Source organism: Triticum urartu, chromosome 2A, assembly GCF_056163025.1.
Source record: "Triticum urartu cultivar PI428250 chromosome 2A, HENAU_Tu73, whole genome shotgun sequence".
Taxonomy (NCBI): Eukaryota; Viridiplantae; Streptophyta; class Magnoliopsida; order Poales; family Poaceae; genus Triticum; species Triticum urartu.
This window is the reverse complement of record NC_141874.1, coordinates 743,026,881-743,040,716: the sequence shown is the minus strand read 5'-3', so window position 1 is coordinate 743,040,716 and position 13,836 is coordinate 743,026,881.

The following is a 13,836-nucleotide window of genomic DNA, read 5'->3' as shown; positions in this document are numbered from 1 at the left end:
AATAATGGGGGCCAAAGTTTTCTTCCTCCCGCATTTACCGACGGCACGCGTGATCATAGCTCAATGCCGCCTTTCGACCTTGGCCTCGACGGAGCAATTTTTCTAAAACCCATTAGCTCATAGAAGAAAATCGCTAACGGCCCCTGATACACGCAACAAATCGCCGTCCAAAGAAAAACACGACAATAAGAGCATGTAGAAACTTCAGAGACCATGAAAACTGGTCAAATCCAGACGAGTCCATCGAAAACTTAAACCAATCAGATCTCAAAACACCACTGGAGAGACATCTCCACACACCCTCCGGTGTTGAAAAAACACACCAATGAAACGGGGATAGGACGAGGAGAACATTATTCCTACCCTGAGACAACGTGGTCGTTTAGCCGTCCCAAACCAAACACAAAGACTCCTTAAAAAAATTTGGAAAGATCACCTATGTCTTTGTATGACTGGTCCATGTTTGATGTCAAGCTCGTCGTCGTACAATACCATACACTAACACCCTCTTCTCCGATGACCCATCCAGGGCGGGCCATTGATGAAGATCTTTGTGCTGCATCCATCCAGCTGCCGCCGACTTCACCAACGACGCCATCACACACCACCCAACGCACTACAAAAAAAGACACATCCGTGACATTTTGGGTCGAACGAATTTTTTTCTGTCATACATATGACATTTATATGACAATAATTATGAGAAAACCCGATATCATCATAGATGTGGTGGGCTCCTACTTCTATGATAAAAAATCATGACAGAAAATCGGCTTTTCGTCCTGGGCGGGCCGGAGACGCAGCTGCATGCCATTCTCTGGGCCGTCCATGACGGAAAAACCATGGTAGAAGCGAGGGCGAGGAAAATTTCGGGGAGTTCCCGGTTACGGTGGGAGGTTGGGAACCGAGCGATGCGATTTCTCTCTTACACGTATGCGCGTGTGTGCGAGGCGTTGATTCTAACTGAACCCGAGCGAGGCGTTGGGCTCTAACTGAACCCGAACGATTGCGCTGCAGGTACGCGTTAATGAACCCAAGCGATCGATCGATGGCTATTAACTGAACCTGACCGAGTGATTCCTTCGCTACTGCTGCTAACTGAAGCCGATCGATTGGATGAACAGTGAGCATTGCAGGGGGAGAGGGGGGTTGGATGAACAGTGAGCGGTGCCGTTGCCTCTGGATGAACATGACCCCGTGGTGTGGTGGAGGGCTGGATGAACAGTAGACGGTGGAGGGGTGCCCGTGGAGGGGTGGTTGAATAGGATCCCGTGGTGTGGAGGGCTGGATGAACAGTAGACGGTGGAGGGGTGGTTGAATAGTAGCCGGTGGAGTAGCGCGCGGTGGAGGTTGGATGAACAGGAGCCCGTGGAGGCTGGAGGAGGTCGACGGTGGAGATGAACAGTATCCCATGGAGTCCCGTTTTGCGGTACGCCACACCCCTCCTGATGAATAGAACCCTCGTTTCGACCATAGGAGGTCCGTTTCGTCCGTTTTGCGGTACGCCACACCCCTCCCGATCAACATGACCCTCGTTTCGATCGTAGGAGGTCCGTTTCGTCCGTTTTGCGGTATGCCACACCCCTCCCGATCAACAGGACCCCCGTTTCGACCGCAGGAGGTCTGCTTCGTCCGTTTTGCAGTACGCCACACCCCCCGATCAACAGGACCCCCGTTTTGACCATAGGAGGTCCGTTTCCTCCGTTTTGCGGTACGTCACACCCCTCCCGATCAACAGGACCCCGTTCCAAACGTAGGAGGTTCGTTTCCTCCGTTGTGAATGTGGTACGCCAGCCCTCGTTTTCATCGCCTGTTCCGTCCAAGCCCTCCCGATGAACACGACCACGCATTCTGTTCTGACCCAGCCGGTTGGCTCCCATGCGTTTCGTTGCCTCCCGATGAACACGGGCATTTCGTTGCCTCCCCATGAACACGACGCATTTCGTTGCCTCTCCATGAACACGACGATGACACTGTTTCTCCGTTCCGACCCAGCCATGTACACGAGCCCTGGCTGTACGTATGCGCGACTAGGCGTTCGAGACCCTGCCCGTATGTACACATACGTGGCCGTATTTTCTTTCTTGCACTCTGGCCGCTGTACGTACGTGTACATGCTACGTGCGCGCCTCTACTACGACACGTAAGTGCCTCTACTACAACACGTGCGCGCCTCTACATCCATCAGTATATATGTACGTACACGTTCGCGACCAGAATGACAACGCTACGTACGCTTCGACCAGGTGGGTCCCGACTGTCAGGCACTTCCTTGCGTGCGAAGATGTAGCTGGTGGATCCCAGCAGTCAGGGGGGCGAATCGTTTTTTTTTTCCGGACGCACTTCCTTGCGTGCGAAGATGTAGTTGGTGGGTCCCAGCAGTCAGGGGGGCGAATCGTTATTTTTTTGCCCGGACGCACTTCCTTGCGTGCGAAGATGTAGCTGGTGGGTCCCAGCAGTTAGGGGGAAACATTTTTTTCGTGAAATACGGTGGCCCGTCCGGTGGGTCCCCGCTGTCAGGTGGAGGAATCATTATTTTGCGCGTAATAAGGAGGCACTTCCTTGCTGCGGCCGTGGACACAACCGTCAGCCTCTCCACGTACAGTCCACGTCCGATGGAAGTCGTTCCGTGACCACGTTGACCACGCCGCACCGAGAGCACCACGGCGGTGGACGACGGCGAGGACTAGGAAGGGGACGACTCGGAGCCAGGGAAGAAGACGCGGCAGTGGATGCCCATGCGAAGAGGAGTACGAGGGTTCATTGGTTCGGCTGCGGTGTGAGGCTGCTGTCGCCGCAGAATAACAGGGAGTGTGGGTGAGTAGAGGGATGGCCTGGCCAGCGGTGGGAGTAGTAGGGGGCGGTGAGGCCTCCGCGGCATCACAGCCGGCCACGGGAGGCAGGAGCACGCGGCACGACCGGAGCTGGTTTGGGCGGCTGGAGCAAGAAGACCAGAGGTTGAAGAAGCACTACGGCCGTTGGATGAACATCATACGGTAACAGGAGCTAGAATCGTTCATATTGACTAAGTTGACAAAGCCCTCCGTCCCCGTCAACTTGGTAGGCCCACAAGTCAGCCTCCCACTATGCTGGGTGCCAGCTGGCAGGGGAAATATTCATTTTTTTGTGCGTAATAAGGAGGCAATTCCTTGCGTGCGAAGATAGCTGGTGGGTCTGACATGTCAGCGGGGGGCACGTTATTTTCGTGAAATACAGAGGCCCTTTCGGTGGGTCCCAGATGTCAGGTGGAGGAATCATTATTTTGCGCGTAATAAGGAGACATTTCCTTATGTGCGTCCGTGGACCCAGTTGTCAGCCTCTCCACGCGCAGTCTACTTCCGATGGTGTCGTTCGTTAACCACATTGGCCACGCCGCGCCGAGCGCATCCAAGGTGGTGGACGACGGCGAGGCCCCAGACAGCAATGAGCCGGAGATGGGAAGACGCGGGAGTAGAGTCGCAGACGGAGAGGTGTACGAGGGTTAATTGGTTCTAGTGCGGTGTGGTTCGGCGGTCGGTGGAGAAGAACAGGAGGTGTGGAGGGGTGGAGGGATGACCTGTCCAACGGTGGAGTAGCGCTTCATAGCGAAACGTGCTAAGCAGAGATGTTAGCAGCAGGAGGCGGGAGGTGGTCCCGGCGGCACTGGAGGAAGAAGACGAGAGATTGAAGATGGATGCCGATTGTTGAATGTAAATCCAACGGTTAACATGTCAGAATCATTTATTGACTAAATTGACAACAACTTGTGTTGGTTTCGACCTATTGGCCCACATTTCGGCCTCCAAAAATGTGGCACGTATTCAACCCATTTTTTCAGAATTTATAGTCTTTTTTTTTGCGCGGTAGAATTTACAGTCAATTTGATCTTTTTTTTTCGAATTACAGCCATTAGCTGGGCTGGATGAACAAATAATGTAGTGTCCATGCGGCCCATTTATTTTATTTCCTAAAAAATTACAGGCCATTTGCATATTCTCGAAATACACGATTTTGCTGGGCTGATTCTAATTATAATGTTGGGTTGGGCCAGCAATGTTATCAAAAAATAAAAAGGGGCTGAGCATTTTGTTATAAATATATTTAAATAATAAATGATATTATTACATTCGTCCTTAAATCTTACCAAGCTTTTGTACACAATCAGTAGGATTTTCGTGTCAAAACAATCACAAATTTTATTTATTAAGAAACTATTTTTATAAGTTAATAAGATGTGGGATATTGTTTCTTACACATGTAAGTATCTGTTAAATATATGATGACAATAAAAATAATATATAATAACATATAAAATAATTTAAATATATATAATATAGTTAGAAGGGAAATATAAGTTGAACCTGACGTTCCTATTCTTATATTGAAAAATAGAACAGACCTCTGTGTTTTCTTAAAAAAAATACATAAATTGGGCTGCCAAAAATAAAACCTCGGATGAGAGGTCCATAGGCTTGCCTATGGACCTCCCATCTAAGGTTGTGGGCTGCGCATGTTAAAAATGAAAGCCTAGATGGGGCAGCCCAAAACCACGTCCAACATTTGCCAAAACTTCGTCCCTCGTTTTCTCTGTGTTTCGCACACTCGACATTGTGTGGGCATTTTGACTGTGCATCATATGAAGATGTGCTATGTATGAATGTTGATCAGCATGATGTTAACTGGCTGGTAGTTCCATTTTTGACCATGAATAAAACTTCCAACATGATGTTAACTCTGTTTGAAAAGGCTGTGTTAATATAAATGCTCTGCCTCTGAAAGTTGCAGTTTCTTATCTGAAACTGAATTTGCAGTTTCTTATCTGAAACTAAAACTTGCAGTTTCTTTTCTGAGAATCACATTGTCTGCACTTTTATACTTCTATAAAACTATATTTTTTAAGTGCTAAAAATAGATCTCTAGAATTCATAAAATACTTCATATGCTCAATACTGCAAATCTGAAATTCAAAAGACATTCATATCTGAAAGTACTCTCAAAATACACAACACAAAACACAATTCACAACCTGCAAATACTGACAACTCTAAGCTCCTCCTGACAATTCACAACCTGCCCGACTATTGGAATGGGGGGGCAGCCCCTCCTATTCCTCGGCGGCAGACAGCCGCCCCGTGAGACGATGTGAACGGTGAGGGAGACGATGGCGGGGAAGCATCGTCGGGCCAACTGATTTTCTCCTCTTGCAGTTGGGTTCGGTCGACGAAGACTCCACCGGCTCGCTCTGGCAGGACACCCTCACAAACGGCACCCTGTAGATGCTCGATCCTTCAATCTCTGGTGGATGCTCCATCTGGGATTGATACTCCCACCACCACTCCCTCACGATCGGATTCGGTGAATCTGTTTACTCCATGGCCCAGAGGAGCGGCTCTATGTACTCCGGCGCGACTCCCTCTGGGAGTATCGCCGCCTTTTCGCTCTGTTGCAGATATTTGGCCATGGATGTCGCCGTCGCCGCCAGTTGGTCCTTGTTGTCAAACCAAGGATGTATCTCCAACATCCTAGCTAGCTTCACAGGGTCGCCATCTGCGATCCTCACGTATCGGTTGTACTCCTCCATCGATCTACTTCTCCACAGCACCTTCACTCGCCGGCGGTGGTTTTTGAATGGAAGAGGAGAGGAGCAGCGCTGGTTTTGGATTAGAATGGGAGAGGAGCGACGCTGGTTTTGGACTGGAATAGGAGAGGAGGGGCGGTGGTTTTGAAATGGAAGAGGAGAGGAGCGGTGCTGCATTTAGATTGGAACAGGAGAGGAGCGGCGGTGATTTAAGAGGAGAAGAGCGGAAGAGCGGCGCTGGTCTTGGAAGTATTTTTTTGTTGTTTTGCGTATTTTGGGTCAAAGTTTGACCACGTACTATATTTGACAAGCAAAATGTGAATGCATGTCACCAAAAATTGTATTGTTTGGTTCGTATCTGAATGTACTTTCAAATTATATTATTTTTGCAACGTATAACATATATTTTATGTGCGAAAATCATGGTTAATTATGACCCAGAATAAAAGGGAGACTAGTTAATGTGGGGTTGCTTTCTTAATTGACGGGTAAATTTATTTTGATTTTGATCCAGTCACAACGCGCCGGCCCTCTCGTCCAATCCTAAATCGCTGCCGCACACTCCTCTCCCTCTTCTCCATTGCAAAACCACCACCTCTCCTCTCCATCATCTCCATTCCAAAACCACCGTCTCGCCTCTCCCTCTTCTCTATTGCAAGACCATTGTCGGTGTCAAAACCGGCGGATCTCGGGTAGAGGGTCCCGAACTGTGCGTCTAGGCGGATGGTAACAGGAGACGGGGGACACGATGTTTTTACCTAGGTTCGGGCCCTCTCGATGGAGGTAAAACCCTACTCCTGCTTGATTGATCTTGATGATATGAGTATTACAAGAGTTGATCTACCACGAGATCGAAGAGGCTAAACCCTAGAAGCTAGCCTATGGTATGATTGTTGTTCTTAGTCCTACGGACTAAACCCTCCGGTTTATATAGACACCAGAGGGGCTAGGGTTACACAGAGTCGGTTACAAGGAAGGAGATCTACATATCCGTATTGCCAAGCTTGCCTTCCACGCCAAGGAGAGTCCCATCCGGACACGGGACGAAGTCTTCAATCTTGTATCTTCATAGTCCAACAGTCCGGCTAAAGGATATAATCCGGCTGTCCGGATACCCCCTAATTCAGGACTCCCTCAGTAGCCCCTGAACCAGGCTTCAATGATGATGAGTCCGGCGCGCAGATTGTCTTCGGCATTGCAAGGCGGGTTCTTCTTCAAACTCTGAGTACCTGTTAAATAGTGTCCGGCTTTTCGTAAATGTTGCGCTTCTTGGCTTCTGCGTCCAATAATGGCCATCTTCCACGTCTCAAGCGAATGTGAGGAGCCAGCATGTTTTTATATTTACCACCCCATCTATGTGAATGAACTGTCTATTAAAGAGACGAGGATTATCAGATCCAAACCACACCATCCTCCCTTAGCGAGCATTCATCGGAGCGCGCCCGAAAGAATCCATCCCAACATGGCCAGCCAGCGCAGCTCCTCCTCTCGCTCCCGCAGCCCCAAGCCCGGAGAGTGGGAGAAGTGTTCCGTCCCACACAGCCAATTAGTGAAGCTATAGACCCAGGGATTCCTCCCTCCAGCGTATATGGTCCCGGTTCGAGCCGGGCTCGCCACCTATAATGGCGAGGAGCAAGCGGAGAGCTTTCCCAACACCTCTAAGGGAGAGCGGGTATGCCTTGTCCCTTATTTGTTAAGGGGACTCGGATTTCCAATCCATCCATTCCTCCGAGGGCTCCTGGAGTTCTACGGCCTCCAGTTGCACAACCTCACCCCTGCCTCCATACTACACATCGCTGGTTACATAGCCCTTTGCGAGTTGTTTCTGGGCTGCGAAGCTCATTTCGCGCTGTGGAAGAAGTTGTTCTGCCTTGTGCCCCGTACACAGAGGGGATCAATATATCAAGTGGGCGAAGCCGAAGTATGGCGCATCGCCGGGACTGGATACCTATCTGGTACCCCGAAGAAGACGTCCGAGGACTGGACTTCGGAGTGGTTTTATATGGAGGATGTTCCCCTCCCGGATCCTATCCGGATTGGTCTTCCTGTGTTCGACAACGCCCCTTTAAAGAAACACCTAAGCTGGCACCCACGGAGCCCACAGGACGAAGATGATAGAGACGTATTTTATCTGATGGGCCGGATAAAGTTGCTGGCCAAATCAAGACTGGCCATAACCGAGGTTATGGCAATATGCATTATGCGGGGGGTGCAACCACTTCAATATCAAGGCCACCCCATGTGGCACTTCAACGGGGAAGATGATGCCACTCGCTGCGGGTGCAAGGGACCAGACTCAGTTGCTACTCTAGCAAAAATTATACCCGATCTGTATAAGGGGAAAGAAGAGGAGTTCCTCCGCATCAAGCCACGAGATGGATTCTCCATGAACAACCCTCGAAGCTGGGTGAGCTTCCGCTCTTTTTACCTCCATCCTTCCCTTGTTTTCGTGATGAATATTTACCTTGCCATTTCATCGCAGGAACTGCGTAAGGCGGTAAGGGAGATCAATAGCCCACCTCCACAACCGGAGGATCCTGAACGGGCCCTCGACCCCGGCCTCAAAGAGGATCTGGACATATTCGTGGAGCTGATTGATAGGATTTTCTATCAGCTAAGCTGTGATGACGCCATGGTGGCCATTACAGCCGACTACCCTGGGCTACTCCCAGCCTCGGAGGTAAATGAGACCAGAGTCCCAACCTTTGAAAAGGATTTCCTTTTATGCACTTCACCTACCGTATACAAACGGTGTTTTATAGGGAAGGCCCTCGGGACGCCATGCCGAGCCCGCGGCGACTTCCCAACAAGGGGCTCCGAAGCTGGACAGGCTAAAAAGGAAGGCGGTCCGGACGGAGACGCCGGCACAGAGGTATGATGCAACACCTCACTCCATGTTTGTCGTCTTTAAAAACATAATAACACCCGTGTTTCCTAGAAGGAAGAACGCTAGCCGGACAATATCCGGAGAGGTCGCCGATCACGCCTCTACCAGTCGGGCTCCAGGGCCGGACACAGAGGCGGAAGCTAACACGAGGCACACGCCGGATGGTCCTTCTACAGAGGATGCGGATAAGATATCCGCTACAAATTCCGAAGTGGAGAGCGCCATGAATCACAGGCGTCGCCGAGCCGTACTCCGTGACGCTTGTTTCTCCCAAGAGGCGTTTGATGCATTCAACTCAGGAGATGCGTACATCCGTGCTGCTCAAAATGGTCTAGCCAGAGCCACGGGCCAGTATGTAAAGGATGTACGGGTAAGAAAATTTGATGAGTATATATATCGGTAGCCCCTGAGACTTGAAACAGTTGGCACAACTGATTTAAGGATCATTTATTGTGCAGGTTCTTACAGAGAAGAATACTCGACTGTCACAGGAGCTGGAGGAATGCAAGACCCAACTTCGGGCCGCCGTTGCCGCATTGAAGGAACCTGAAAAGTCCCCAGCTGGTAACACCTGTTTCAAAGAATGATAGGTACCATATAGTGTGCGGCATGTCTGCAAATCTAATAATAGATATTGCAGATGACTCCGGAGAGAATCCGGAGGACCAGCATGTCGTACGACAGCTAAAGGCTGGCGAACGCGTGCTGACTAAGGTCATGCGGGAGAAAAACAATCTCCAAGACGCCAATACCAAGATGAGCGTGGAACTGAAAGATGTTAGAGCCCAGCTTGCGGACTCCGTGAAGGAGAATAAGCGACTTCGACGCGGCATTTTCAGTAAGTGCTTGAACGAACCCTTAAAGGAGTGTGGCAAAGAAGCCGGCTAACAGATTTATGTCTGCAGGTATGCTGACGGGTCGTCCCGCGGAGGAGATGCCCGGGTCTGCGGGTGATCTTCTACCCGAGCTCTCACAACAACACGAACAAGTTAGGCAGGTGATGCAAAGTATTGCCCGGGCCTTGTGGCCATCCGTCTCCCTGCCAGCAGGCATTGGAGAGCTTGCGGAGAAGCTCAAGGGAGCACGACGGCACTTCCGGTTATGGAAGATATCGGCCTGCCGTCAAGGTGCCAGGGAAGCCTGGGCCATGGTGAAGACGCGGTATACCAAGGCTGACCCAAACCACATGGCCGAGGTCAGACCTGTGGGGCTCGATGGGAAAGAGATCCCCATTAGCTTAGTGTATGGGCAAGTAGAATTAGCCGCAAAGTATTCCCAACAGGATTGCAGGCTAGATAGCCTGTTGGATGGTATAGAAGAGGAATTTAGTCAGTCTAAATGACTATGTAATTAAAGTGACATGTATAATGCCTTCTAGTCGGATTGTAAATCATTTGTCATGGCGGACCTTTTCGCTTCAACCTCGGGACCCGATAGTCCGGAGTGTATTCGAATACCCGCTCAGTTATATAAGAACCGGGGTATGCGTGGAAACCAGGCGTAGGGGTCATTAGTGCTTGAACAGAAAAGTCCCCAACTAGTTATGTTATATTACATGGGTAGTAAGAAACATCTTCCAGGGAGAATAGTTCCGTTAAGGGTTCCTTTCCCTGGGTACGCATGCCCTAAAGTGCATGTCCGGACTGCGAGAAGAGACGCAGGCAAAAACATCTGGGGGCACATATGGAAAATAAATAAAAATCATCTTTTGTTCGCCGACCGAATATTCCCTTAAGAACGCTAGCTTTCGGCTTCACCCAGTCTAAGGTACACATCTGGCTGACCCGGCAGTAACAATCGCAGAGGTGCTCCCCTTATGCCCTAGCCGAATTAATGGGAACGTAGGGCATACATATAAGAGCCAGGCAACCCATCTTGGCCAAAACTTAAGTCATATCGATGCATATAATGGCAAAGAAAAGGTACATGCGGAAGAATAACACATGTGTGGGGCATGAAGCCCAGATAAATAATTAAGCTTCTGCGTAAGAAGCCCCCAGGTATAATGAGCGCGGTTAGCGCGTCAATAGTGTGCGGGCAAGGCACAAGTTGGCCTTTGAAGGCCTTGAGAAAAAAAGGGAAGAAAGAAAGAAAAGACAGATAATGTATATGCAAAAAATGGACAGAGGAAGGAGACGAACATAGAGTCCGGCACTAGGCGTAGAATCTTCGGAGCTTGGCTGCGTTCCATGGGTTTGGCTCAAGTCGATTATCCGATGCATCCCATAGACGGTACGCTCCACCGGTCAGAACTTGGTCAATAATGAAGGGACCTTCCCATTTGGTCTCGAGCTTGGTCTTTTTCTTCTCCGGCAGGCGTAGAACTAGCTTGCCAACGTTATAAGTTTTGGCCCGTACTTCTCTGCTTTGGTATCTTCGAGCCTATTGCTGATAGAATGCGGAACGGGCTTTTGCCACGTCGCGGTCCTCCTCCAGGGTGTCCAGACTGTCCTGCCGATCGAGCTCGGCTTCTCTTTCTTCGTACATGCGCACTCGAGGTGAGTCATGAATTATGTCGCAGGGCAGAACCGCCTCTGCGCCGTACACCATAAAGAAGGGTGTGTATCCGGTAGTACGATTCAGCGTGGTCCGCAGCCCCCAGAGTACGAAGTCGAGCTCCTCTACCAAGTGCGTGTTAGATTCCTTTAAGGACCGCACTAATCTGGGTTTGATGCCGCTCATGATAAGACCATTTGCTCGCTCAACTTGGCCGTTAGTTTGTGGGTGATAGACAGAAGCATAATCGAGCTTGATGCCCATGGCTGCACCAGAGTTTTACCTCGTCGACCATGAAGTTCGTGCCGTTGTCAGTGATGATGCTGTGGGGGACGCCATAACGGTGTACAACCCCGAATATGAAGTCTATCACCGGTCCAGATTCGACTGTTTTAACAGGTTTGGCTTCTATCCATTTGGTGAATTTATCCACCATGAACAGTAAGTATTTTTTTCTTGTGGGTTCCCCCTTTAAGGGGTCCAACCATGTCAAGCCCCCAGACCGCGAAGGGCCAGGTAATGAGGATTGTTTGGAGGGCGGTAGGTGGCATGTGGCTTTGGTTTGCAAAAAGCTGGCAACCGACGAAGCGTTGGACCAAGTCCTGTGCATTTACCCGGGCCGTCAGCCAATAAAAACCTGTACGGAAGGCCTTGTGAGGGAGTCCTGGATTAGGAGGTCTCCGGACAGCCGGACTATATCCTTTGGCCAGACTGTTGGACTATGAAGATACAAGATTGAAGACTTCGTCCCATGTCCGGATGGGACTCTACTTGGCGTGGAAGGCAAGCTAGGCAATACGGATATGTGTATCTCCTCCTTTGTAACCGACCTTGTGTAACCCTAACCTCTCCGGTGTCTATATAAACCGGAGGGGTTTAGTCCGTAGGACAACATACAATCATACCATAGGCTAGCTTCTAGGGTTTAGCCTCTCTGATCTCGTGGTAGATCTACTCTTGTACTACCCATACCATCAATATTAATCAAGCATGACGTAGGGTTTTACCTCCATCAAGAGGGCCCGAACCTGGGTAAAACATCGTGTCCCTGCCTCTTGTTACCATCCGCCTTAGACGCACAGTTCGGGACCCCCTACCCGAGATCCGCCAGTTTTGACACCGACATTGGTGCTTTCATTGAGAGTTCCTCTGTGCCATCGCCAGAAGGAAGGATGTCTCATCTCGTCTTTAAAGACGGTACTTCTGTCGGGGGAGCTTTGGCTGTCGGCCAAACTCTCCGGCTAGGCGGGTTCATCATGACCGCCTGTTCGGCCGCCGCGCCGACGATGACTTCTCGGGTCATAAAAAACAGCCTCCACGTCAAATCGGCACTCGCCGAACAGATGGATCCAATGGAGCTCGCCTCCTTAAACGAGCTCTTGGATCGCATCGCCACCCTGGGAGTCGCTACGGACTATGATCGGATTGGGCTTAAACCCGACCGAAGGGAGATTAACTCGCCACCGATCACCCATCATATTGCAGTGGTGGAGGAACAACGCGGCGACCTTTCCTCTATCTTGAGGACCAATTATGTCCGGATTCCCGAGCTCTCCGAGCCGGACGCCCGTTCGCGGGAGGACAACATCCAATCCCTGAACCTTGAGTCAGGTAGCGGACCAGGATTATCGGGTAACACCCCGGAACCGGAACTTCCAAAATTGGAAACTCCTCGGCCCCTGGATCCCAGATCGGGAGTGGGTTCGGATTCAATTCCACCCACCCACCCAAACATAAGCGATCTTTCCCACATCAGGCAAGAGCCCCAGGAAACAGTACATCACTATTGGGCCAGATTCCTCCTTGCAATGAACAAGGTTAAGGACCGTCGCGAGGAAGACGCAATCTCATTTTTCTGCAGTAATTGCACGGACAAGGGAATCCATAGTACGAAAGTACTGTGCGATAACACGCTTCGCTGATTTCGCGTCCATAGTACGAAAGTACTGTGCGATGGAAAGTGCATGGAAAACCGAAACAAACTTTTGGGATAATCCAGCCTGAATACAAACCCAGTCCGAAATAAAAGGGTGCATTATCACAATACACCCAGGTCAACTACCAAAAAGCAAAAACCCTCTACAGGGCATGGAACCGTACTGGAGGGATGGCTCAACGGACCCTGCAAAATTCATAGCACAGCGGATACAATACCAACACACAGCCTTAGAGCATGTTGGATACTCCGGCAGGTGGCCAAAAGTGGTGAGGATCTTCTTATCCCAAATACCACACAGCACCATCCCTTGGATAGCAATACGGTGTTAACAGTGTTAGAGACCCTCGCGTCAAATAATAGGCGCAAGCGAACACTCCGCATCATGGCCGAAATCTGCCACGTAGCAACAATAAATCCATGGAGTGACACGGCTATTACCTTCAATGCCAGTGATGAACCTAAATTCCGAACAGCCCGAGCACCAGCCGCACTGGTCCTCAGTCCAATCGTGGACGGCTTTCGACTCACTAAAGTGCTCATGGACGGCGGCAGCGGACTAAACCTCATCTATGAGGAAACTCTTCAAAAGATGGAAATAGACTGGAACCGCATCGAGCAAAGTAGTACAACCTTTAGAGGAATTATCCCCAGCCGGGAAGCACGCTATGCTGGGAAAATCACACTAGATGTGGTATTCGGCACGCCGGACAATTACAGGTCCGAAGAAATTACATTCCATGTGGCCCCATTCAACAGTGGCTTTCACGCTCTTCTAGGACGAGAGGCGTTTACGATCTTCCAAGCCGTACCCCATTACGGGTACATGAAGCTTAAAATGCCCGGGCCCAGCGGAATCATCACCCTCGCCAGTGATCCGGATACAGCACTCCGCGCCGAAAACAAAACAGCCGCTTTGGCCCTCGAGGCATTATCCGAAGCCCTCTCGGCCGAGGAATT